The sequence below is a fragment of the Prionailurus viverrinus genome, chromosome C2 (assembly GCF_022837055.1).
Source record: "Prionailurus viverrinus isolate Anna chromosome C2, UM_Priviv_1.0, whole genome shotgun sequence".
NCBI lineage: Eukaryota > Metazoa > Chordata > Mammalia > Carnivora > Felidae > Prionailurus > Prionailurus viverrinus.
The window spans coordinates 100,009,565-100,033,048 of NC_062569.1; the positions used below are offsets into that span (position 1 = coordinate 100,009,565).

General features: G+C 49.3%; 1 protein-coding gene across 5 annotated transcripts in view; it reads right to left on the minus strand.

Annotated features, from left to right (window-relative positions):
- Positions 1 to 21,186, minus strand: part of BOC (BOC cell adhesion associated, oncogene regulated) — a 72,841-nt gene extending 51,655 nt beyond the window's left edge. For 3 of the 5 annotated variants that reach the window (XM_047875520.1, XM_047875519.1, XM_047875516.1), the window contains exons 1-2: positions 20,695 to 21,186; positions 16,665 to 16,756 (exon numbers count right to left, since the gene is read on the minus strand). The gene's annotated coding sequence lies outside the window, so the exon portion shown is untranslated. Of the gene's footprint in view, positions 1 to 16,664; positions 16,757 to 20,061; positions 20,658 to 20,694 lie in introns of those variants that run through there. The other 2 variants (XM_047875517.1, XM_047875518.1) reach the window with 2 other exon arrangements.
- Positions 21,187 to 23,484: the final 2,298 nt, after the last annotated feature.

A 23,484-nucleotide genomic window follows, 5' to 3' on the forward strand; every position in this document is an offset into this window, starting at 1 on the left:
GAATAATGACTGGTACAAAGTAGTTGCTCAATAAGTGACAACCACTTATTAAATTTGAATAATTCCCTTTAGGGTTACTTTCCCTTTAGGAATTCCCCTTAAGAAAACTTTTCATTAGTCTGATCCTCATTGCAGATTTATCCCTCATATCTCAACAAAGGAGTCTTACGAATAGGTAATATCTCAGGGGCCAGACACCCCCACTTGCTCTCTGGGCATATGCATTCACAACCTCTAAAACAGAGGTGCATACACACACGTGTGCACACGTGTGCCCACACAGCAAACAACTCCAGTTCCAACTGGGAAGTGTGCTTCATAACCATGACAGTTTACTTTCTTTCCCATCTGACCTCATACAAACCCACTTTCTTCACCATTTCCTTGACCCCCAAATATACACATTTAGTCCGCAGCCCACCCCCACTTTTTCTCAATTACAAAGCTCTTTTAAATCACCTAAAATGTAAAATAAATACCCATCTGGAAACCTGAAGCACGCCTCGGTCCGTCTGTCAGTTCCTGCTTCTGCTGGAAGCCCCCTACTCCATCTCCCGTCAGTTCTCCCCAACTTGTAAAGCACAGTGGCCTCAGTGCAGGGCTGGCACATGCAGAGTAAGCAAACACATGGAGTCTTGCCAGCTGGGTCAGGCATCACTATTTATAGCAGGGGCAGAGAGTGGGGAATTGGAGCAGCGTGGTGAAGGGTCAGGAGCAGCGGGGGTGGGGATAATTCTAGCCTGCTGTTCCCGGGCTCCAACAGCTGCAAAGAGGATCCCCTGCCATTCCCAGGTGCAAGCCATCCTGGTATGACTAATCCCATCACCACGCAGGCGGGAAACTGAACGTCTTTGAGGGCAGAGAGCCTGCTATCTTGCTCATGATTGTGTCCCCAGCATCTCAATGCTTGGCACATAGTAGGAGTGCAATCAGTATGTGCTGATTAAATGAATAGATGAGCTTCTTTCCTCCTGCCTACCCCAAAAGATTATGCCCCAGAGGGAAGAGGGAAATAGGTGAAGGAGACGTTAGGGAGGAATGCCTAAAAGGGCACTTTTAAAACTACTGGATGTTAAAATGTGATAGAAAAAGTAATCTAGGGGGGCACCTGGGTGGTTTAGTCGGTTAAGCATCCAACTTCAGCTCAGGTCACGATCTCATGGTTCATGAGTTTGAGCCCCGCATCAGGCTCTGTGCTGACGGCTCAGAGCCTGGAGCCTGCTTCGGATTCTGTGTCTCCCTCTCTCTCTGCCCCTCCCCGGCTCACACTCTGTCTGTCTCTCTGTCTCTCTCTCAAAAATAAATAAACATTAAAAAACTTAAAAAAAAAAAAGAAGAAAAATTTAGGGAAATGCTATGTTACGAAAAACTAATTAGCTTTCTTTTTTTACTACAGGCCTTTTCAGAGCCTTTAATATGCTGTTATGTATCATGAATCACCAAGAGGGGGATAGAGTATGCACTGAAGTCTGAACTCACTTAACCACAGGCCTGGACTTACATGACCACAGGCCCGGACTTAGTTGACCACACTACTCTTTTTTCTCAGAGTACCATTAGTGAGGAGAATTTCACCAAATATACTTTGGGAAATGCTGGCCTAAGAGGTTCCTGGAAGATATCCCAAAAGCAACTTGTAAAACAGCATGATTCCATTTTTGTAATTTAAAAAATTGCATTATGATATGTGGGGTATAGTTATTTGGAGGTCATGAGACACTTAAATGTTAACATCATTTATGTTTGAAGATTAGGGGATTTGTACTTTTTACATTAAATGTTTCAGAAATATTCAAAGTGGTTAGCTATGTAGTTATCACTTCTGTAATTCAAAAGATAAATTTGAAAAAAAAAAAAGCTATATCCAAGTAGGATGTGATCACTGCTATTTAATGTTCCCACAGGCCAAGGACTTCAATACCCAACAACCCCTTGGGCCATAAAAAGACTGCTCTTTGTCCCATTGTCGTATCCAAAGAGATTCCTGTGTCTATCTCTAACAATCAACTCCTTTGGTTTGTAAGGTATCCACCAAGAAGTTAGTTTGCTGAAATTATCGTGTTGGGCACATGAACATTTCAAGACTCTCTTTTCCTCCTAAATTACTGATTTCCTAATTTAACTGATTTGTGAATGTAATCAAAATTCATTGAGATGTAGTAAATGGAACCTACCAGGTGTGTTGCAATATGAGATTAAGGCAGATATTTACAATTAGAAGAAATCATCAGTCAGTGTAAATCAAAGAAAAGTACTCGACCATCTGTTGAGTTACTCCATGTGGGACCGTGTACACATGCATTATCTTGTCTAACCTCTAAAAACCCTATCGAGTAGGCCGTACTTCCATCCCTATTCTACAGATGCAGTGATTGAGGCTTAGAGAGATTAAGCATCTTGCTCAGGCGAAGGCTTCAAAGCCAGGGGTTTTCTCCTTCCTCTGACTGTTGGGTCTTGATGTTCCCGGTCACTTCAAGCAGACAGACAATGAGCCGTTTTCCAAAGAAGGAACTCAGAAAGGCTGGAAAAAGCCAAAGTCATTCTGAGTCGGAGTCATGCTCTAGCTACTATGTTTTCAGAGGGAGTGGTTTGGCAGGTCCCCCACTGCACGCTGCTGCATCTGCCCCTTCCTGAAGACGCGTCGCCCCCAACCCCACTCAGAGTCAGCCCTGAGGTCTGAGTGCCTGAATCTCATCCAAAAGTTGGCAGCAGTGTTTTGGGTCTGGATCCAAGTTCTATGCACCAGCATGCAGCAAGAGATAATAAAACTCTTCCACTTCTTAATCTGGCCTCTCTCATCTTCCTCCTGTTGTTACACAAGCATTAGATCGAAGGTTGCCAACTCTGGCTGCACAGAAGAATCATCTGGGGACACTGAAACACACCAAGGCCTTGGAAGCACCTCACACAAATAAATATAAACCCACCGTGGAGGCGGGGGCAAGGCATCAGTATTTCCAACCTCCTTCCTGGAAACTATAAGGTGCAGCCAAGCTGGGGAACCACTGGGTGTTTCTGCCGTGGTTTGGGGGACCATTTTGATAAAGAATGTCTATCAGAAATGCCTTGGTTACATTAGATGCCGTCGTTGGAATTGAGCATTTTGTATAAAAATGTTCCTTACTAAATTATTTTAAAGAAATTCTTGTAATTTTTAAAGCTAATTTTTTTTTCAATTCCAAAAATTGAGTATCTTAATATATTTTTAAGGAATAAAACATTTTTGGGGCGCCTGGGTGGCTTGGTCGGTTAAGCGTCCGACTTCGGCTCAGGTCATGATCTCACCGTCTGTGAGTTTGAGCCCCGCGTCGGGCTCTGTGCTGACAGCTCAGAGCCTGGAGCCTGTTTCAGATTCTGTGTCTCCCTCTCTCTCTGCTCCTCCCCTGTTCATGCTCTGTCTCTCTCTGTCTCAAAAATAAATAAACGTTAAAAAAAAATTAAAAAACAAACAAAAAAAACATTTTCTCAAAGTTTCTCTTAGATTCCCTCAGATATTTTCTGGACTTTCAGATTCTTCACCCAGAAATAAAAACCCAAGGAGAGGCCACCACTGGAAAGAGCACCTACTTTGGGGGCCAAGAGAGCCTCCACGGTAGAAAATGAGATTCAAACAGGTTCCTGGGCCACAGTAACCCTTGCCAGTCTGGGGCCATCACCACTACTTCTGGGGCCTGAGACGTTACCAGAAGACAGGAATTTTTCAAGCACAAGCGCATTCTAGTGCTTGCACATCGGAACCTGAAATAGCAGTGAGGACTCCCTTCACAAAGCAGAGCAGTCTCCCGGGGCTCACAGACCACTAGGAAGTGGGACAGGCGTTGACCATCCAGGGCTCCCACACCCACTTAACACCATACTGGACCAGAGGGTTCTGGCTCCACTGGAACTGTCTCCTTGATGTCCCAAAGGGTTAACAGCCTCTAGCTGCCGGCCTTCCCCAAAGAGGACAGGATTTTCAGTATGGTCCCTACCAGAGGAGGAGACAGCTCCCCACCCCAACCCCTCCCCCTCCACGGCCCACCCACTCCAGGAATGAAGCTGCTGCTGCCCAACATATACCCAGACTGGTTTCATCTCCTTCCAAATCCATCTTGTGTCTTAACTTCTGCCAAGAATAAAAATTAAAACACTAACACACACATCATGCGTGCATGGGAGGGGAGGACAGGGCTGGGAGCTTAAACTGAAAAAGAGCAGGCGGGGAGTGGGGCGGGGCAGGTCACTGATGAAAGTCAGGGCCTGGAGAGTTTCCCTGGGGTCTGCTGTAGGCCTTCGGAGGCCCCCCGCTGGCTACACCCAGGGTTGGATCTGAGAGGGACGTGTTTGCAGCATCTGCCCTCATGTTCCTCCAACACCCCATTTCCTATCCACTGACGTCCCCAGCCCTGCCCAGAGGGGCACAGAGCCACGGAGCTGCCCAGCACTGTGAAGGCTGGAAGTGGACTCCATTCCCCACACTCGAAGGAGCCCCGTTCCTTGCCAACTCCACAGTAAATAACACAGCACTTGGACTGACACGCAGGCCTGGTGGTGCAGGCGGCTTGTGGGCTGTTTGTGGCCACCCAGAGAAACGGGTCTGGGGCTGGAGCCTCCGTTCCCAGAGCCCGCTCCACCACACCCACAGCCCTCGGGCTCCAGATTCCGGGGGCCAGGCAGAGAGAAGCCTCAGTCCAGCTCTCTCGTGTTGTTTCTTGTTGCTGCATTCTTCTTTCCCTCTTCCTAGGCAAAAGCAGGAGCCCCTTCCCTCTAGAATGATGATGTCTAACCCTCCACACGCTCAGGATTCCCCAGGTTCAGATAATCATGCCTTATCCAATTCTGAATCCTACCATCCGCCCACTTTGGGTGAAGTGCTCCCCAAACGGTGAACTAAGCACTCACATGACTTGCACCTGCCCAGATGGAAGCCCCCCTCCCTCCCTGTCTCGAGGAATGACTTGTCTTACAAGTCAGTCAATGTTTACTGAACACCCATTTGATCCTAGGTCCTCAGAATCCAGAGATAAAGTTCGGGCTCGAAGAGCTCAGCATCTGGTAGGAAGTCACACAGAAGCATCTCAGAGCCCACGGAACAACTGGGAATCATACTTGATTGCCCCAGGCTGGTGTTCCTTCCTTTCCCCACCACTGTGAGGCGGGTGGGGACACTGGATCACACACATCTTCTCGAAAGAGCAATCTTGTGGCACCCATCCTTGTCCCATCTGGCACAGAGGATAGTCATGAAAGCAAACTAAAGCACCTCTTTGTCCTGAAAACGGTGACGATCTAGATGACGGGTAGATCTAGATCTGATACGATTCTTTCTGCTTTTGTGTGCTTGAGTTTTAAATAAACAAATAATAATGAAACTTGTTTTTTTTTTTCCCAAAGGATAACTAGAACTTCTCAAACCTTCCCAACCCCACACTAACTTCCAGGAACCGCCCCCCCGCCCCCCCACCTAGCCACTAACCTCCCAATGTCCTCTTGGTTTAACCAAACAGCATTTTCAAAAGCAGGTGTCAGGGAGTGCTCAGGTTCTGGTGGGGGAGGGTTGTTCTTTTTGACCTTGAAAGTCTCCCCAGTATTGGGCCAAAGAGGCAGCCCCATCCCTGAAAGGGGACCGCTGGCCACAGCCATGGGAGACCTGCAGAGTCTATCTCCTTAGCTCTCTGGTGCAGAGACCCAGAGCTCACTGACTATCCCCCCATCGCCATGCCCTCTGTTTCCTTTCTGGGGTTTTCTGTCCAGAATGTGCCCTCACCAGCAACACATCCCCAACTTCTCTGGCTGGCTTTTCTCTGACTGCAGAACTAACCAAGTGCAGATGCCTCAAGGTCCAGGAAAAAAAAGACCATCAAGAAAACTGGCTTGAACTTCTGAATCTATCACTTTTCTCTGGGCCTCCATTTCTTTCTCTACTATAAAATTCCCAAGCATATCATAATTGACAAACTCTTCTAAATAGCCAAATGCTCTAAGAATATTGTCTCTTGGGTAAGAATTCCAAATTGGCCATTTATCTCAAGCCAAAGTAATAACGATGATGATGATAATGGGGAGGAGGAGGAGGAGAGGGAGGGGAGGGGAGGGAAGAGGAGGAAGAGGAGGAGGGGAGGAGAAGGAGGGGAGGAGGGGGAGGAGGAGGAGAATGAGGAGCATCCAGCATGTACTCAGACCAAGCACCTTTCTAATGAGAGAATGAAGATAATGCAATTCAATGTGAAATGACCTCTTGTCTGGATTTCAGAGATATTCATAATCTAGGTTAGAAGTGTCTTGTGGGCAGCAGGCTCAGTGCTCAATAATCTGTTGACTGATCAACTGAAGCTTAGGCCACTATTTCATGGTTTTGAACGTGTCTTGGGCCTACCTGGAAAGTGCCTGAAGAAGCATAAATAAGACTGCTCTCAAGCAAGGCTTACTGCTGGCTGTATGAAAGGAAACCTTAAGCAACTGAAGAGAAGCAGTCTGTGGGCATCATGAGGTCCAAAGGATGGCATGCTTCACACTAGGGAGACAGCTCAGACCCTCCATCCTGGGGCAGCGAAACATACCCCATCTTGTCTGAGATGCAAAGAAACAAGGTCTCACTGCCTTTCCCCCATGCAGACCAAGGATGTTAGCACTGGAATTTTTGTTCATTTCCCATGCGGGGAAAATTAGTTCTGCCTACTTAGGATTCCAGCTCAATTTGGCATGCTATTCCTCTATACTTTCTGACTCTGAAAGCACAGTTAATAAGGAGCCTCCCTGTTCCACTACTATTGAGGCTGGCTTTTTCTAAAGAGGGGAGGAGAGTGGCAGTGGGTAAAATTGGGTTTCTGCACATTGCTCTGGAAAGTACTAGAGAAGACCCAGACTGCACCAGAGACTTTCTTCCATGAACACTTGCTGAAGCTCCCCAAATTGAGCAAAGCCCATGCCGTGCCTCCTTGAGCATCCCGTACTAACAGGCAATCACATCTTGGGAGGTCCTGGCATGATCCCCACTGTATAGAATGCCATTCCTTATCCTAAAGGTAATTTAAAAAAAAATTTTTTTTATCAATGTTTTCATTTATTTTTGAAGGAGAGAGAGAGAGACAGAGCGTGAGTGGGGGAGGAGCAGAGAGAGAGGGAGACATAGAATTTGAAGCAGTCTCCAGGCTCTAAGCTGCCAGCACAGAGCCCGATGCGGGGCTCGAACTCACGAACTGTGAGATCATGACCTGAGCCAAAGTCGACACTTATCCAACTGAGCCACCCAGGCGCCGCAAGGTGATTTTTTTTTTTAAATGCATCATAGGGGTGCCTGGGTGGCTCAGTCGGTTAAGGGTTCGACTCTTGATTTCAGCTCAGGTCATGAGCTCATGGTTTGTGAGATCGAGCCCCACATTGGGCTCTGCACTGACAGCATGGAGCCTGCTTGGGATTCTCTCTCTCTCCCTTTCTCTCTGCCCCTCCCCTGCTCTCACTCTCTAAATAAATAAATAAATAAATAAATAAATAAATTTTAAGTGCATTGCATTTATAAATTTGTATTTTAGTAAATATAAAGGCTATAAAATCAACCTTCCCGAGATTTCCTCCACCCACAAATCCGTAGGAACAAACCCCAAAACCCAAATGCTTTAGCAGATCAGATATTTATCTCTTGGTTCAGGAAAAGTGCCCCAGCTACTAGACACACTCTACTTAGCATGTACCTACAGAAGCTGCTCTGGGATTCTTTTTCTCAGGACTCTCACTGTACCTCCTGTGGGGACAGAATGTTAGGAGGGAAGCAGGGGTGAAGGCTGGGTTTGGTAAGGAATATGGGGCCCACACTAACATGATTCAGCAGCCCTCTGTCGTCTGCCTCTTTGGGGAAACTGAGGCAAGGGCCAAGGGTCCCCTTGTGTCGATGGTCAGTAATCACTGTCCCAGCCTCCTAGGCTCTGGAATGAGACCCAGGAAGACAAAAGGCCAGGACGCTCTACCCTGAATCCATAGTTAACAACAAAGTCAAGGGCAGTTTGCCTGTAGAGAGTATCCTACACTCCATTGCAATTGTGCTCACAATCTTAGTGGCAAACGTGGGACCGGCACTATTAGTCTCGACTTGCACCGGGACAACTCGGCAGAGCCAATGTATGGCAACCTGGGGCTCTTTAGTGAGTCACTGATCAGGATACAGAATGGAAGGTGGCGGACTGGGTGAAAAAGGAAAAACCGGAGGAGGACGGGCTATGGGCATGGACCATCAGCATGGAATTTCCATAGTCCAAAAGCTGACCTTCCAGGGGAGCCAGAGTCTTCTTGTTCCTTCACTGTGAACTCTGACACACCTGGCTGGAGTCCTTCAGCACGAGAGAGTTCTAGCTGACCTCAGCTCGGTGCTTATTCCAGACAGGAAGCAACGAAACCTGGGGTCTAAATTTCACTTCCTGTTCCCCAGGGTTGTAACTCTCTGTACCTAGTAACCGCCTTTCCTCAGTCCCTGAAACTTCTCAGCCAAGTTCAACCAGATAACCCACAGGACCCCATTCACATGTGCTTTCCTTCCCCTAGCCGGGGCCCTGGTTTGAGTGGGATTTAAGGGGCTCCCTCCTTCTGCTTCCATTACAATATCCATCATTACCACTTATTCCCCCAGAGTGCCTTCCTGTTTGGAGTGACTGGTGAGTGCACGGAATACTGAGGTTCCTGCCTCCAGCTCCCAAGGAATCCTGGCTTGCCAGGCTGACTCAGGAAGGAAACCTCTCTGGGCAGGGAAAATGTTCTCAGTCTCTCTGCTCCCTACCCATCTTCCTCCCAAATGACCACAAAACAGGCCCCAGTGCTTGCTCTCAGGGCTCAGCACAGACACCGCTGGGACCTGCGCAGGGCTGACAGCAGCAGAGGCTGGGGGACGTGTGGCCGGCCAGCGGATGTGGGTGTGAAGGAGTGCTGCCTGCCTGGGGGAAGCTCACTTCCCCACCCTCCTACCCGGCTCCAAAGCAAGTAAAACAAACTACCGAGGAGGAAGACAAACAGCCCCATGTGCTCCTCCTGCCTCTACTTAGGAATGGGACAGGAAGGTCTGCACAGCTGATACTTCCAGATGTGGAACCCAAACACAGGCAGCTCCTGACAGTTTACTAGCCTGGGCTAAACTCCGGTAGCACCAGGGCCAGGCATGTTCACTGGGAGATGACGAAGGGATAGGACCCCCCGGCTCTGGTCAGCTGGGTATCAGCACAAGGCTTTGGAACCCTCCCCTGCCAACCCCTCTTACTCCAGACGCATGGATGTACATGGGGGAGGGGGAGGGGACAGAAGGTCATGTTTAAAACTGGAAGGGTTTGCCAAGTAAAAGAAGCCGACCTGGAAACACTATACATTGTGTGATTCCAACTATATGACAATCTGGAAAAGACAATCAGTAAAAAGGAGCAATGGTCACCAGGGATTGGTGAATGGAAGGAGGGAGGGCTTCATGAGTGAAGCACAGGAGATTTTTAGGCAGTGAGACTTGTATTCCATATGACACTGTAATGGTGAAGAGTTGGTCACTATGCATTTGCCAAAACCCATACAATGTATAATACAGTCGACGTAAACCATGAGCTTTAGTTATTGATAATGGATCTAGGTTGACTTATCAACTGTACAATTGTAACAAATGAATTGTACCAACATCTGATGTCAATAATATGGGCACTGTTCTGGGGGTGAGACGTATGTGGCAACTCTGTATTTTTCACTTAATGTTTTCTGTAAACCTAAAATTGCTATTAATTTTTCAGAGTTAAGAAATTAAGGGGCACCTGGGTGGCTCAGTCAGTTAAGTGTCTGACTTTGGCTCAGGTCATGATCTCACACTCTGTGGGTTTGAGCCCCATGTCGGGTTCTGTGCTGACAGCTCAGAGCCTGGAGCCCACTCCAGATTCTGTGTCTCCCTCTCTCTGCCCCTCCCGGACTTGTTCTCTCGTTCTCTCTCTCTCTCAAAAATAAATCAACATTAAAAAATGTTAAAAAAAAAATTAAAAACTAGAGGAGGAAGCTCAAGCCTTCAGTAACCTGAGATGCTGCAGATGTTGGGTCTGGGGATCCTGATAGTGTAATTTCTCAGGCACATTTGTTGTCAGCACAAGACCTTCTGGGATCTTTATCCCTATTTTTATTCTTCCTCAAGCTTCTAAATCTAGAAGCAAGTCAGAAATGACTGAGATGCAATTTGAAGTCAGAACTATCTCCCTCTGGGCAGACACCCAAATCATGCTGTCCCTTGTACATGGCTGTCAGCTCTCCAGCAGTGGAGACCATCTCTGTGGCCTGAGTGCCTAGTGTGGGGCCCGACACCCACCAGGCCTCCTGCGTGTAGGGAACAGAACTATTCTCAAATTCATCACACGCTCCTCATGTCCCTGGCTTGTGGTTCCAAACCCTATTCAACAGAGCTCCAATTCAACTCTGGTCCCTGTGCTACCGGAAGGGAGCGGTAAAATGGATTGTCCAGGCACACTTAGGAAATCCCAGGTGAACAACTAGACTGTAGAGCTCTTGGTGGGATGAGGGAATGAGCTGGGCTTCTCCGCGTCTCCTAGCCAGGCTTAGCACAGTGCTAGGCATAAAGTACACACTCAACAAATTCTTGTGAAGTGAGTGATGAGGAAGGGCAGAGGAGACAGCCATTCTTATGCTCCCCTTACAGCTGGCACCTGTCACATCCATGGACCATACTGCAGTCCATCGCCTTGAGGAAGAAAGGAGAACTGGGCTACTTCTGCCGTGGCCTAGCACACAGCTCCCTGGTATTTCTGAAACAGACACTCAAACAGTATTAGAATTTTCTGCATCGCTCTCCCACACACTCCCCTATACATACACCCAGGACGTATTTTTCTTATATAAATCCATATGTAATTATTTACTTTTGTTTAAAACTCGTATTGCACTCCTTTCTAAAAAGCCCTGCAGGCTAGTGGTGGTGGTCGGAGGTGGGGAATTGGGGGGAGAACACCAATTACATACCCAGTTCCATTCCAGGCACTTGGAAGACAGTGGGGAAAAAAAGTCCCTGGCTCATGGATCTTTCATTCTGGAGGGGAAGTAGGCAGTAAGCAAATGAACAAATGAACACCTGTCGGGGAAGTGGTAACTTCGAGGGAAAATAAATTAGGTTGCAGGGAGACAGAACCATGAGTTAATAAAGGGCAGCTAGGTTCAGGTTCATTGCAGAAGGCAAAGCAAGTTGCTCAGCGGGGTGGGGGGGGGGGCAGCAAGGAGGCCCGGGTGGGGGTGGGGTGGCCTCGGAGTGGGCTGGGGGAAGGTGAGGGCAGAGCTGCAGGGGGTGGGGCTGAGGGCACTGAGGCTTTAGTTTTTCTCTGAATTAAACAGGACTCCCTGGAGAGTTCTGAGCAGGGAAGTGACCTCCTCCGGTTGCTCTGGGCTGCTCTGCTCTGCGGGAAGTTGAGCTTGTAGACAGACTAAACTGTACTGAGGTCGGGCATGGGAGTGGAAGCAGGGAAAACCCTGAGGAAGCTACTGTAACAGCCCAGGTAAGAAGTGATACAAGACCAGACCAGGGTGGTAAGAAGTTGCAAGATTCTGGATACATTTTCAAGGCAAAGCCAATATTATTTGCCAATTTAAAGTGCAGTGTGAGAGAAAGGCCAGAGTCAAAGAGGACTCCAAGGTTTTTGGCCTCACTGGTAGCATGGAAGGTGCTGAATTGGAGAGAAGCAGAGGAAGCAACTGGGTGAGGATTCCCTTCCTACTGACCAGGTCTGAGGACTGGTACCTAAGGGCCTTTCCCCATTGTGGGCTCCTCTGTCCCCATCTTCTCATTCCTGTATCTCTGCAAAGCCTTCAGCAGTGGACCTTCCCTCAGTGCAGCCCTCTACCTACTCACCCTTCTAGCTGCCCGATTCCTCAATAACCCCCACTTCCACTGCTCCTCTCTCCTATTCTTTCCCTTCCTCCTAAGAGCCGCCTTCTACTGAATGCTCACAATGCAGTTAATATGCATTATATGCCATATCTTGCTTCCTTTCTACAACCTTAAGAGATTGGATTCTCAGGGTCTAGATAACTAGCCCAGGGTCATACACCTAGAGATTGGCGAGGCCAGGATTCAAACCCAGGCCCGTCTGGTTCCAAGGCCCACACTTAACCAGGATGCCACACATCTCCAACCTGAAAGTGGTCCTGAAATGCCGCTCCCTCCTGAACAACCTTGTAATAAGATTCTCCTCTGTCCTCTTAGAGGGGATGCCCCAGACACTCCCCAGACTCCTCCGTTGTTCCTCTCTCAGGAAGAATGGTAATCAGGATCCCCTGGCCATGAGATCTTTTCCTCTCCCAACTCCCACCAGACCCTGAGACCCCCTCATTGCCTCTTGTTGCAAGAGGGGGAAAGACAGCTTGTCCGGAGATGGGGAAGGCTTTCTGGTAATAGGATGAATCACCTCTAGTCCAGGCTCCTGCCCTCAGAAAACAGAAACCCACCCAACCCCAGAAGCAGATGCAGCCCATAGGCCCACACTCTGACCTCTGGCCAGTTCCCAGCATGCCTTGTCTCCTAACTCATCTTGGGAGAGCACAGATGCCAGGGGACTTGGGATTTTCATGTGAGCAGAAACATTCTCAATCCCAAGCATTCTCTTGTGCTCTCTCTCTGCATCGCAATAGTGCTCTAAAAGGCAGCTCTGTGGGGACAGAGGAGTAAAGTTTCATTCAGTTTCTGGGACTCCTCTCAGTTACCCGACAAGTTGGTCACATAATTGTTTCTTTCTTTAAAAAAAAAAAAAAGTTTATTTATTTATTTTGAGAGAGTGAGCAGTGAGCAGGGGAGGGGCAGACTGAGAGGGAGAGAGAGAATCCCAAGCAGACTCTGTGCTCTCAGCACGGAGCCCAACGTGGTGCTCGATCTCAAGAACTGTGAGATCATGACCTGAGCAGCTATCAGGGGTCAGATGATCAACTGACTGAGCCACCCTGGTGTCTTGCATAATTGTTTCTTAAACCCAAGTGTCCTGTGTCGTTCCTCCTCCCCCCTCCCCTGCCCCACCTGGCTTCAGGCTATCCACATTTGTTAAAGAAAAACAAGCAACTAAGAGCAGCTATGAGTCCACAGCCAAATCTCCACCACTCCCCTCAGCCAGTAGGGAGAGGTCTGTTGTGCTCTCCTGCAGGTAACTGCCTGTAGAATTCTTTCCGCTGGCTGTCCTGGGAGTATTTGCCTGGAAGGTACCATCTCCTGTCAGTTACCTGTCTGTCAGAGCTGCTACCTCCTTCCCCAGGCTATTTTTCTGTACAAGCTGCCACTTCTCCTGACCAGTAAAAGTATCTGCTGGGCCAAGCACCTTCTCCCCCTCTCCCCACTGAGGGCACAGAGGACCTGCTTGATCAGACTTGCAGAAACCCAGGGAGCAAGTGGGTTCAGCCGGCATCTACAATGGACGTGGAGGCTCAGACAGCCCGTTCAGATGATGTCCTGCGAGGGGGGTGGGGGGAGGGGATGCGGGAGAGGCAGGAAACATGTTCCGAGATGAGACCCAAGTGCAGGCGGCTTTCGGAACTGTCTGCAAAGTCTGACGGGAGCTGCGTGACAAAGCGTGGCTTCCCCTGTGCTGCCGCCCCCCGTCAAAACGTTCCAGCTGTGGTCCCAGGTTTCAGTTCGTGTCTCTTAAGGCAAGTCTCATAAAGGCCCCCACCTGCCCCTTCCACTTTGTTAGTTGAAAAGGAAACAGCCCCAAGCTAAGGGGGCTCTGCTTAGGGGGAGAGACTGGGCATTTTCTTTTCCTGCAGATCCTGAGTTTTAGAGTCAGCAGTCTTGCAACGAAACCTTGGCTCTGCCACTTAATGGCTGTGAGGGCAGAACAAGTCACTCCAGTGCTTCAAGCTTTGGCCCCTTGTCTGCAGAACAAGATCACACTGCCTGTCTCCACAGGACAGTGGGGGGGGGGGGGGGGGGTGGTGTGCAGGGAGAATGCCTGTGGACTTAGCACAGGGCCTGGTACACAGGGCCCACTAAAGGCAGCTATCATTCTCCACGTCTCCGGAAGGACGGGAGAGGCAGGTGGGGCTGCCTCCTTGGCACTGGCCTTCAAGGATCTCAGCCTGCCCTCTAGGTCCACAGCTGATTCCCTGAGTGACGAGGTGAGAATAGTAATTCTCCCCTCCTATGATAAAGGGTACCTGCCACTGTGTGTGCTCACCCTCTTGAGGGGGTCTCACAGCATAAACGCAAGGCTCCGTCTATAAAATCGGGGGGGGGGACAAAAATGAACTCTTCACAACACTGCCCTCAGCAACCTGTTCCATTTTATTCACCACTGCTCAAGACTTTGGTGGTATTTCGGTGACGGGGCATTGGTTGCCAACCTTCTCGTTCCCCTTTGGGCAGAAGAGCTGAGCTCCCCCACTCCTCCCCTCTCCCATTGTCAAAGACCACCCAGTGAAACTTGCTGGCAAACTGCCACAGTCCAGACAGGCGAAAGCTGGGCCCAACCACCCAACCTCCATCTCTGTAACACAAGGCTACAGAACGCAAAGCACCTGATCGTGAGGCTTTTGCCTGAAGCTAACGCAGCCTTCGTGATGGCAGACCGCCAGTGGTCTCAAGGAAGGTTGCAGGTGATTGCTTGGAGGGCCTGCACACTGGAAGGGTCATTAGAATCTAACTCTTGGCTATATGACACAGTGGATTTTTATGTAACTTGTTCACTACAAGACATCCACTCACAATGACAGAGGTAAACAACCGTGAATTTCCATTGCTTTATGTGGTCTCACTGTGCTGACTGACTGCATTATGAAATCGCCCTCACATGGACACAGGTACATAAAAAAGGCAGAGCTACCATAGCACTGCTGTGGGCTGACAGGCATTAGCGAGCAGAGAGAGTCAAGTAGCAGGGATGATCTGGGAAATAATTAAGAGCAGCCTCTACTTTCATAGAAAAGTAATAAACCCAGAACCCCCCAATTTTCCTCTCCAATTAACTGTGACCCATACCTAATAAACCTGCCGTGATTGTAATGTTAGGTAAACTCAGACTAGTAAAGGCACTTGGCTGGGACTACTCTGGAAAAATCCTGGCAGGACCAGGGAAGGTGGGGAAGGGTTCTGTTCAAGAGTCCAGTCCAGCCCTGCCTGGGGGGGGACCTCCAAGGTCAGCCACCTCGACAGGCCCTCTTCTTCTTACCTGTAGCTCCCATGCTTATGATTGTTACCTCTCGGCAACCAAGGAGGTTTTTATTTGTCCCTAAAACAAACACTTCCTCACTGGCTACTCTGGGAGTGATTTCAGAGTTAGCAAACCTAGTGCAGACAGTAGAATAAAGGGCAAATGAAATTCAAAGGTAAAAAGCTGAGTTCAGGCATGTGTTTCTAAAATTCTCAGCGGAAATCTGACATAGATGAGAAAGAAAAAAACAAATCACACGTTTCTCCTTTTCCCCCCGAAAGCTATTCCGTAACTGGTTTTACAAACTTGTCTAAGGCTCGAATTTCTGAGATTTGTATTCAATGAAGAGCTGCCTGTTTTTAACTTTCCTGAAACTAACAAAACTACCCTGAACTTGCCATCGCCTGTCTCAAGACTGCTTCGGCCTATCATCTGCTGAGGAAAAGTGAGTCTTCAGGGAGAAAATAATGAACAGCACCTACAAGCAGAGGTCACAGATGGCAGACCAGTCCCATCTCCGCCTTTAAGACATCATCTGAGACGCTGACTTTCCTCCCTCAAGAAGCCTTTCTTAACTGGCCCTGTCCAAGTACTGTAACACTACAGGTTGCACTGCAGCGTTGCTTTCCCTTCAGTGATGGAATTCTGGACAGCGTGGGCTCCAGTATGGATCCCAGGTACACAGCAAGTGCCCAATAAAAGCTTGCTGAGAGGATGAAGGCTCCAGCCTACATACACATCATCACCCTCATCTTGTCCAATGCCATCCAAACTCCTTTTAGAGAAGAACAAACATTCCTCTGCCATACTTTCTGCTGTTCAGCTCCTTTTGAGTTATTTTTTTTATTCAGCCCCACTTACCCTGGCCATATTATGTGCTTTCCTGTTACTTACCAGGAGGACTAGTTGAGACTTTCCTCAACATTTTCTCTGGCAACCAAATGAGGTTGACTGTGTATTATTGGCTCTGATCTTTCTCTTATGATTTCCTCTGCTGCCCAATAATCCTATCCCAAACATCAAAGAGCTTCTTTGAAGATAAGGCCAAATTCACCATTAGGAAAGGAGAATTATTATTTCCTAACCTTATTTCAAAAGTCGGGATGACACAGAATCCCTCTGGGTTTTGTGAGATAAACACTGCCCAGTACAGCAGATCACAAGGCATTCGCTGTAATACCACTGACAGAGACATAAACACAGGGCTCTCCTCACCCAGACCTAAGCAGGACTTTTCCACAGGAGCCTCAGACTCCAAATTCCATAGTAAATGGTTTGTGGCCAACATGTCAAACAGAGTTGCCTCAAGGAAAGGGAGATTCACACAGCCACTCCAGGGGAAAGAGGTCCCCATAGGCTCTGACTGAAAAAGCATCTGAAATGAACTAGCACTGATCTGTTTGGTCCAGATTCCACTCAGAGCCAGACCCTTCCTAATACTAAAGGATGGAGAAGTACTCTATCCTCAAGTGGCAACACGAAACATGAAAAAGTATGACTGACCCGATAGGCCAGAGGTATTAGACTGTGGGCAGAAAACCTCACCTGCTTCTTCTACTTCATGGCTGCTACCCTCAGATGGTGTGAGTGTTGACAAGACTTCATGGGTCATGGGTTCCAGGAAGTTCGTGCTGGGACTGGGGAAAAAGAGAAGTGTCTTATCTTTTGAACAACAAAATAAACAGCTCTGGAGTACTGGCTTTTCATAAGGGGCGGTGCTATAAAGCATAGTGTTTCCTTATTAATCCCTTTTATAAATAAGAAAACAGAAAAAAACAGTTTTTCTAAGACCCTAGTCTTCCTTAAGTCTCCAGTTACCTGGCCCCTTGTAGAAACGAAATGAACAATGGATTAAAGGATAATGATCACATTGAAAAAAGTCTGATCTTATAAAACCATTACCTTTGCATCCGGCAATCCATTGTTATCAATACTCATAAACACCTCTCAAGAATACATTATTAGGAGGTCTCATACAAAGTAAGGTGGGCTTATAGGAAAGGGGTTTGGGGTGTTAAGGCGGCAAGCAAGGAATGAGTCCAGCAAAAATCAAGGGTCAGCTACCAGATAGGTTTGGGCTGGAGCAGAACGTTCCTAGTAAGGTATTAGTATCATGAGGTGGGACAGTGCCACGTGTGAGAGGGCTAAGAAATCTGGATTGTAGACTTAGGCTGTTTTTAAGCTGGGTGGTGACTTGTTTATGGGACTGATGGAGGACGGATGGTGTGATAGGTAGCCAGTGGGGAGTCTAGCACCAATTGTCAAGGGCAGGAAGAAGGATGGTGGTAGCAGGCATGGAAAAGAGGCGATAGATGGGCAAGCTTGGAGAGGGAGGCTAACACAGTGGCAGTGGGGATGCAGGGATCGATTAGTTGGTTCAGTGGTTTGAGTCAGTGTGAACGGAGTCCACAGGAAGAGCCAGGGCTCCCACCCAAGTTTCCTAATCCCCAGGGCAGTGCCACTTGAGATGGATCCCCTAACCCCTACTTCCTGCCCTCCTCCTCCCCTTCTCTACCCATTACCAACCCTGAGGGCTCCAAGGAGGCAAAAGCCCTATTTAGAGAGGCTTTCTGTAAACACCGATTTGTAGATTAAAAACACCCTCTTCCATTCCACCTCCCTCAGTCCCAGATATTTGATTCAGCCTCATAAATGATGAAAATACTACACGTAAAGACTCCATGTGGGAGCACTCTTAGGATTTAGGTAGTTCCCACCAATGGAGAAGTGGGCTGGACATATCTGTTCTCTGTGAGTCTTTGGACAAAAATCTCTAGATGCTTCACCGTTGACTACAAAAAGGTCTATACTTTTATCACAACTGTGTGAAAAGTACGTATGCACATGGATGAAAATTGAGTTGTGCTATTGTATAGGAATGCGGGTCACTCAAAAAAAAAATTTTTTAATTATTAGTAGATGCTGTGCAATAAATAAAAATTGGGGGCAGGGGGAGGATTTAGTTTGGAGAAATACCCTTTGACTTAGAAAGTTTATTCTCCTGGGACAAGACAGCTCCCAGCCCAGGGTCTGGTATATTAGAAATGTTTGCTGAATTGAAGTATGGAGATGACAAGAAGTTCTAAATGATAAAGTTATTAGATTTTTTAAATGTAACAAATCACTTTCCTTCCTCTGCCTTCCCAATTTCCATTCCCTTCCCCTTTCTCTGATTTCCCCAGAAAGCAGACTTCAAATGTATAATATCCTTCGATGCCAAGTTAATACTTCCTTACTCAGAGGCCAGAAAGTACTGGACATCAATTAACTGGTGCATTTGGCTCTTCTTCAGCTTCTTCCTACTTGTTTGAAAGACAGACAGAAAACCTCTTATTCATTAACCCTATCAGGGACTTTGCTGAAATCTGAACCCAGACCCCATAGGGTCTCGTGGCATACTGTGACCACCAGGCTCGCTTCTTGTCTTCTTGTTTAAACCCTGGGGGTCCCTGAGGAAGCCCACTGAATTATTTAATGAGTAAAGTCCCCTACTCCTTCTTAGGGAATGGAAACCACAGATAAGTTGCCGAAGAGAGGTAGGAGCCCAAACACTTGAAAGAGCACTTCAAAGAAAGGAAAATCTCCAAGTCCATTTGGAGGATGGAAAGGAACATAAATCACCATCTTATCACAAGCTGGCAAACCAATCAACAGCTAAGCAGGGTCCTCTGTCTCCCACCCACTCCTATGGCCAAGGAGCAATCACCACCGCCTCTAGCAACCTCTCCAGAGTAAAGCCAATGCCTGTGTCTTGGGCAATTTCTCCTGAGGAAATGTCTCTTGCATTCTCAGATCTCTTGAAAGAGGATGAAAGGGACACTGTCTGAGTTCTCAACCCTCAGATTTCATAGGAATAGACAGCCTCCAGTCTCCTGAAAGGGCCAAACTGAGTAATAAAGGGGGGGAGGGGTGGGCAGTGTCAGCAAAGTGGCACAGTGAGGCAACTCTCTTTCATTTCTACCTCTTGCATAAACTCACTGTAAAACTCATCTGGCAGGAAAATCATAACTCCACTGCTGTTTCCACCCTGCTTCTGTCCCACTGACCCCAAGGTGCTTCAAGATTACCACGGGAACCTCCTGGGTTTCAATTATGAGACCATTAAAAAGTGCCAATTATAAGACCTCAGAAACGTTCTTGGGAAACCTGGTACACACCTCAAAACAGCGAAGCTCTTGCCTCAGATTCACTTTAAGTAAAGTTCAGAAAACAGGGCGCCCAGATGTATAGGTGCCCCAGCCCCCACCTCAGTCCAACAAGACTGTGTTATAATATCGTCCACGGTGACCTTGAGGAAATGGAGATTGATTTATTGGCTGTAACCAGAGGGACGAAAAAAACCATCACAGAGCTGAGCGGTTTAGGGCCCAGTTATGGAATCAATCAAAAACATTTGCGTAGTCAAGAATTTTGAGAATCCCATTTATTCGATGTCCAGCGTCTGCAAAGTTCTGGACAACAAAGAACTAGGTGACAAATGTGAGCTGGGCACAGGGTAAGGGGGGTGGCCCAAGGGCCTGGAAGTCACTCAGTCCAGTCAAAGAGGTAACTGAGTCAAAAAGTTCTTGGAACCCATTTGAACTTGCTCAGAGGGGGTGGGGGAGCGACAGAATACCCCACCACGCCCATGAAGTGCCTGCTTAGGATTACTGGTGTGTGGTTTGGGTATTCTTAGCTCCACTGCCACATCTCTGGAAGGACTCAACAACCTTCCCAGTAACCCTGCCACTGCCACCCCCATCCCCCAAACAAAACCAAACAAATCCCCCAAGTCTGTCTGCCCCCTGCCCCTCCAAACTGGCCCATCCCCTGGAAGAGCTAACTAACACTTGGCCCCCTGAAGCTAAGCCAGGCCTTCAAAACCCCTGAAGAAACTCGTGCCTGGGTCGCTCGGCCCTCCCTACGGCCCCTTCCCACCTGTTCCAGAGGTTCATTTCCCCACCTCTCACAGTTAACACCGGCAAAACCTAGGAGCACGACCCCAGGCGGACGCCGCGCGCGAGAAGGAACGCTCACGCTCCCCACGCCCAGTCCGGGACACCCCACCACAGCCTCGCCCCTCGCGCCCCTCCGCCGGCGATGCTCTCCTGGGGCTGTTTCGCTCGGGTCCGTTCGGCGCCTCGTTTCGGTGTTCCTGGCCAACGCCCAGAGGATGACCCGCTCTGCCGGACAGGCCACCGGCGGCTGCCGCGGGTTCTGCTTCTCGCCGTGGCCGCCAGGCTCCCGGAGCAGGAGGCCGGGTGTCAAGCCTCCTCGGGGCAAGTTTCGGAGGCGGTCCGGGCCCCGCTTCCACCCGACAGGCTTCCGGGAACGACGGCCACACCGCCCCGCAGGGAGCCAGATGCGGCTGCCCGGGCCGGGTTGCGGCAGTCCCGCGGCTCCGTCTCGCCCCAACGCCTGCGTCCCTGCGCCCCGCGCGCCCGCCTCGGCCGCAGCCCCCGCGGGGGACCCGCTCCCGCCGACGGCGCTCCCTGGGGTTCGCCGGGCCTGCGGCCGCCTCCCGCACCCCCGCCCCCACCAACCCAGGAACACAACTTTTTGCGAAAAGAAAACAAACTTCCGCGACGTGACTCACCTCTGGTGCGGCAGCTTCTGGGGAGGGCGAGCGGCGTCTGGGGCCGGCGTGGCGGGCGCGGAGGGAGCCGCACAGCACCGCGCCGAAAGGACACACAACCCGCACGGTGACACCAGAGGACTCGCAAAACCGGAGAGCGGCCGCCGCGGGAGCAACAAAGGAGCCCCGGCCCGAGAAGTTGCCGGCCGGGGAGGGAGGGCGCGTGCGGGCGCGTGTGGCTGTGGCGGGCGTGAGTGAGTGTGTGTGTGTGTGTGTGTGTGTGTGTGTGTGTGCAAGGGTGAGTGTGCGTGCGCGCGCCCGGAGGCTGACACCGGCGAGCCGGGGCTCAGGGTCCCTGCGGCAGGAAGCGGGGGTCGCGGCGGCGGCGGCGGCAGCAGCAGGAGGACAAGGCAGGGGACGCCGCGCCCGGCGCACCCGGTCCCTCCATATGGAAGAAGCTTTTTTGGATGACTGAACTCGCAAACAATTCCTTCTTTTGCTTCTCCTGCCTAGGAGCCTCCCATTGCCGCGCGAGGCGGGGAAGGAGGGGGAGCAGAGGAGGCGGGGAGGAGGGGGAGGAGCAAAATGGAGCAGAGAAAAACTCTTGGAAAGGAAAGGAAGCTGGAAAAAAAAAGTCCCCCAAACTCAGTTTTTCTCCTAACGCCCATTTTCTTTCTGTTGAGCTCCAGCCCGGAGCTCTTCCCCAATGTCTCTCTTTCCCATTCCAAGAGCAATGTCCTGTGCCTGCCTTCCACCCCCCACCCCCGAACCCTCATTTTCTCTTTAGCTTCACCTCAGACCCTTGCTCTCATATGCTATCTTTCTCTTCTCTCCCCCAGGCATTTCTCTCCAAGACTTTTTCTGACACCCCTCTCTCAATAGTCTTCATTCTGCAAACTATTGGATAAGTCAGTAAAAGCAAGCATTCTGCAAACTATTGGATAAATCATTAAAAGCAAACTTTGTTATTAAACGCCCCGCCCCCACCCCCCAAGTGGGGCAGTGGTTGTCAAGAAATGATAAAGAAACCAGTTTTGGGGGAAGCCCCAACGCCACATACGCCGACCCACGACCCACCGGGTGGGGTTGGTAGGGAGGGATTGCAGCGTCCTGCGTTGACAGCGCCCTGCCCTGACCTCCATTCATCATCCCAGGATGAAGCAGGAAAAGGATTCCGGGGAGGCGGGGGTGGGGGGGCGGGGTGGGGAAGGGAGGCATAGTGGCGGTAGAGAAAAGTTGGTTACCTCTGTGTGTGTGTGCAGGAGTGTGTTAAACCCTCGGTTTAGTGCTGGGCAGAAAACAATTCAGAGTAGCGGTTCTCAAACTTGAGCTGCATCAGAGCCTCCTGGAGGCTTCTTAAAACAGACTACTGGGCCCCGCCCCCAGGTTTCTGATTCCGTAGGGTCTGGGGTGGGCCTGAGAACTGGCATTTCTAGTAAGTTCCCAGGTGATACTACTGCTGCTGCTGCTCTGGGGCCACATTTTAAAGACACCGTTCTAGGGAATGGGCAGGTCAAACGTAGGCTGACTTGCTGGCAAGCAGCTGAGGGATGCAAACAGAGATGGTGTAGGGCCATTCGCGGCCATACGTTATGCTACAGCTGAAGAAACCAAGATCCAGAAAGGCTGAGGCATTTGTTCAAAGTGAACCTCAGGTCTGTGCCAACGTGGGAAGGAGCTGCCTCGCAGGTGGTCGCGCAGGCCAGCAGTGGGAGTTTGAGGGTGCTGCTGCCCCTCTGGCAGGAGAGCTGCCCTGGGAGTCAGGAAGTCACATGTGACTTTGATTAAAGTCCCATATCCTTAAACCTCTCTGGGCCTCAGTAAAAATACATACTTTACACTGAGTTTATGACTTTAATAGAATTGAATCAAAAGGTATTTAAAAGGGCAACATAAACATTTTATTCACTATGCTGTACTGCTTCCCCCCCCCCCCCCCCCCCCATGTATTTGGTAATTCGGGCAGCCAGGCTTTTGTTGAGTTATCTGGTACTTTCAACAATGTGTGCCTGGATTCTTGGGCCTGTCCTGGTGGCAAAATGAAAAACAGGATGATCCACCTTCAAACAAGAAGGTGAAAAATACAATGAGCTCCCTCTTTGAAGGGGGCACCTGTATTCTTTCCTCTTCTTTCTTCTCCAATTCCCTCCCTCATTTTTCTTCTCCTGTAATCTCCAGCATTCTCCCCCAAGCTTTCTCCAAGACCTGTTTTTCTCCCCACTCAATGACCTTGTTAGCTTCCACTCTTATTGTCCCCCTCCCGTAGCACAATTCAGGACTACAAGGCCTGGAGTCCGCCCTGGATACACAACTCTTAATTCCCCAAGGGGAATAGGTCAGCAGCCTCCACTGCACTGGAATGCTCCCTCTCTCCTAGCCCCAGGCAGGGTATCCAGCTATCTGTTTTTCAAAGATGACTCCAAGTAGTACCATTTCCACTGGCATTGTGGGATTCCAATGCAAACACCATGCATGAAGTTCTCAGATCGATTCTTCTATATTTCTATACATACTCTTCATTGCTCAACATCTCAAAGATGTCCCTTATCCCTTTACATTGTCTTCTTCCTCAGACTTTCTCCTAGCATTCTCCATTCTCCTCTCTGGGTCTCGCACTGAGCTCTTTGTCAACAAGTCAGAGCACAGCAGAAAACAGAGAAGATCACAGTCCCTACCAACAGTATTGAACCAGGATAAAGACCCTTGTACTTCCTTCCATCCCAGGCTGTTCACATGGCTGCTTGTCTTTCCCAGAGTTTAGACAGAATGTAGATCACAGTTTAACTGAGAGGGTTTAATTCTGTAGTGGCA